This window comes from Triticum aestivum, chromosome 2D (assembly GCF_018294505.1).
Source record: "Triticum aestivum cultivar Chinese Spring chromosome 2D, IWGSC CS RefSeq v2.1, whole genome shotgun sequence".
Taxonomy (NCBI): domain Eukaryota; kingdom Viridiplantae; phylum Streptophyta; class Magnoliopsida; order Poales; family Poaceae; genus Triticum; species Triticum aestivum.
This window is the reverse complement of record NC_057799.1, coordinates 138139547-138142768: the sequence shown is the minus strand read 5'-3', so window position 1 is coordinate 138142768 and position 3222 is coordinate 138139547.

Genomic DNA, 3222 nt, shown 5'->3' with positions numbered 1-3222 from the left:
ACGGGGAAAAAGCTCGGATGCAAGAGACGAACACGTATGCAAATGCAATGCACATGATGACATGATATGAAAATGCATGACATGACAAAATACAAAACGAAAGACAAAACCCGACCACGGAGAGAATATCATAACACATAGCTGGAAATGGCAAGAGTCGGAGTTACAAATATGGCAAGTTACATCCGGGGTGTTACATCTCCTCCTCGAGCAGTGCATCCCCGAGCGAGGAGCGCTCGATCTGCTCGTGCCAGAGCACCTCCATGGAGCCGAGGAGCTCCTGCACCTTGCCTCCGTCGCCCTCGTCAAACCTCATCGCCGGCACCGTCATACTCGACGCCATCACCACCATCTCCGGTGAGCCTCGTCGCTCATCTTCTCTCACTCTCTATCTCTCCCCTGTCTCTCTGTGTTCTCTGAACCTTCTCCTTTTTCCTTCGACAAGAGCATCCATGGCCGTCCCTACGTCGTCGCTGCCTCGAAGTTTCTCCCTCCGGCCACCTCGAGATCTGGCCATTCCTTGCTCTGGACGAGGACCAGCGCCCCGCAACTCCGGTCGTCCCCGCCGCCAAGTCCATCGCTGCCTGAACCTCCCTGCTTCGCCAAGTCCCCTGCCGCGGCCTGTGCTTCGTTTGCATCGAGCGAGCGAGGGGAGCACTCGCGTTGACCGCGCCTATAGGTCTACCGCGCCCCTTCGCGACCTGCCTTGGTCTCTCCATCGATCTGGGCTTGGCCCATGGGTGAGCAGCCCCGGCCCTCTCCTGTGCACTTTTGGCCTAGCCTGCATTTTCGGCCCGCATGTGTTTTTTTCTTGTCTCTGCGAATTTAGTATTTATCTAGGATTTATAGATTTTGCACAAAAGTCCCTAGTCTTCATGCATATAATAACCAATCAACCGTGCATCGGATTAAAATGATTTATACATGAAAAGTGCTTAGAATTTCATCTAGTTTTATAATATGCCACTCTCATCCATGTTTAAAATGTTTAAATGTTGTTTGTTTAATTTTGCTCGAATGCCATGTTAAAATGATTTATTTCATAACTAATTAACCGTAACTCGGAATTTAATAAACTTTATATGTAAATGGGGTAGAAAAATGCCTAGTTTAACATGGTGCGCTTTATTTTGCTGTTTAACAACATTAAAATTGTGTTTATGGCAGAACAGTAGCAAATTCAAAATATGCATATGGGGATTTTCCGGATTTGTTGTTTGTTGTTCCGGCCTCATTTAAACTTGCCTAAATAGATAGTTTATTTATGCTTCACCCTCTTGCCATGTTAATCAACATTTAATAGTGTTGGGTACATAAACGAGAGAGAACTAAATATTTGATGTGGTGTTTCGTCAATATGCAACTCGTTGCATATTGAGCTCCACTTAACTTGTAGTTTTGTTTGTGCACTTTGTCATGCCATGCCTCTCTAAACCGGACATGCATCATACTTGTTTGTGCATCAAGCCATGTGTATGTGGTGGTTGTTTACTATGTTGTTTATTTCTTTCCAGGTTGCTTCTCTCATTAGCTTCGGTTTCGTTGCGTAGTTGTGAGGATTCATTCAACTACATCCGTTTGTCTTCTTCATGGACTCGTTCTTCTTCCTAGCGGGATTTCAGGCAAGATGACCATACCCTCGAAATCACTTCTATCTTTGCTTGCTAGTTGTTCACTCTATTGCTACGCCGCGCTACCTACCACTTCCTATATCATGCCTCCCATATTGCCATGTCAAGCCTCTAACCCACCTTTCCCAGCAAACCGTTGTTTGGCTATGTTACCGCTTTGCTCAGCCCCTCTTATAGCGTTGCTAGTTCCAGGTGAAGATGAAGTTTGCTCCATGTTGTAACATGGATATGTTGGAATATCACAATATCTCTTTTTTTAAATTAATGCATCTATATACTTGGTAAAGGGTGGAAGGCTCGGCCTTATGCCTGGTGTTTTGTTCCACTCTTGTCGCCCTAGTTTCCGTCATACCGGTGTTATGTTCCTTGATTTTGCGTTCCTTACGCGGTTGGGTGATTTATGGGACCCCCTTGGCAGTTCGCTTTGAATAAAACTCCTCCAGCAAGGCCCAACCTTGGTTTTACCATTTGCTACCACCTATCCCTTTTTCCCTTGGGTTTTGCAGACTCAAGGGTCATCTTATTTTACCCCCCCCGGGCCAGTGCTCCTCGGAGTGTTGGTCCAAACTAGAGCCACTTGCAGCGCCACCTCGGGGAAACTTGAGGGCTGGTTTTAGTTGTACGTAGTGTTTATCCGGTGTGTCCTGAGAACGAGGTACGTGCGACTCCTATCGGGATTGTTGACACATCGGGCGGCTTTGCTGGTCTTGTTTTACCATTGTCGAAATGTCTTGTAAACCGGGATTCCGAGACTGATCGGGTCTTCCCGGGAGAAGGAATATCCTTCGTTGACCGTGAGAGCTTATAATGGGCTAAGTTGGGACACCCCTGCAGGGTATTATCTTTCGAAAGCTGTGCCCGTGGTTATGTGGCAGATGGGAATTTGTTACTGTCCGGTTGTAGAGAACTTGACACTTGACTTAATTAAAATACATCAACCGCGTGTGTAGCCGTCATGGTCTCTTTTCGGCGGAGTCCGGGAAGTGAACACGGTTCTTGTGTTATGCTTGAACGTAAGTAGGAGTTCAGGATCACTTCTTGATCATTACTAGTTGATGACCGTTCCGTTGCTCCTCTTCTCGCTCTTATTTGCGTATGTTAGCCACCATATATGCTAGTGCTTGCTGCAGCTCCACCTCACTACCCTTTCCTACCCATAAGCTTAAATAGTCTTGATCTCGCGGGTGTGAGATTGCTGAGTCCTCGTGACTCACAGATACTTCCAAAACAGTTGCAGGTGCCGATGATACCAGTGCAGGCGATGCTACCCAGCTCAAGTGAGAGCTCGATGAAGAACTTGGTCGTTACTATGTTTCGTTTCCTGATGATCAGTAGTGGAGCCCAGTTGGGACGATCGGGGGTCTAGCAGTTGGGTTATCTTCTTTTCTTTTGGCTTTGACCGTAGTCGGTCTATGTGTGTACTCTGATTGATGTATGATTTATTTATGTATTGTGTGAAGTGGCGATTGTAAGGCAACACTCTTTATCCCATTCTTGTTCATTACATGGGATTGTGTGAAGATGACCCTTCTTGTGACAAAACCACAATGCGGTTATGCCTCTAAGTCGTGCCTCGACACGTGGGAGATAT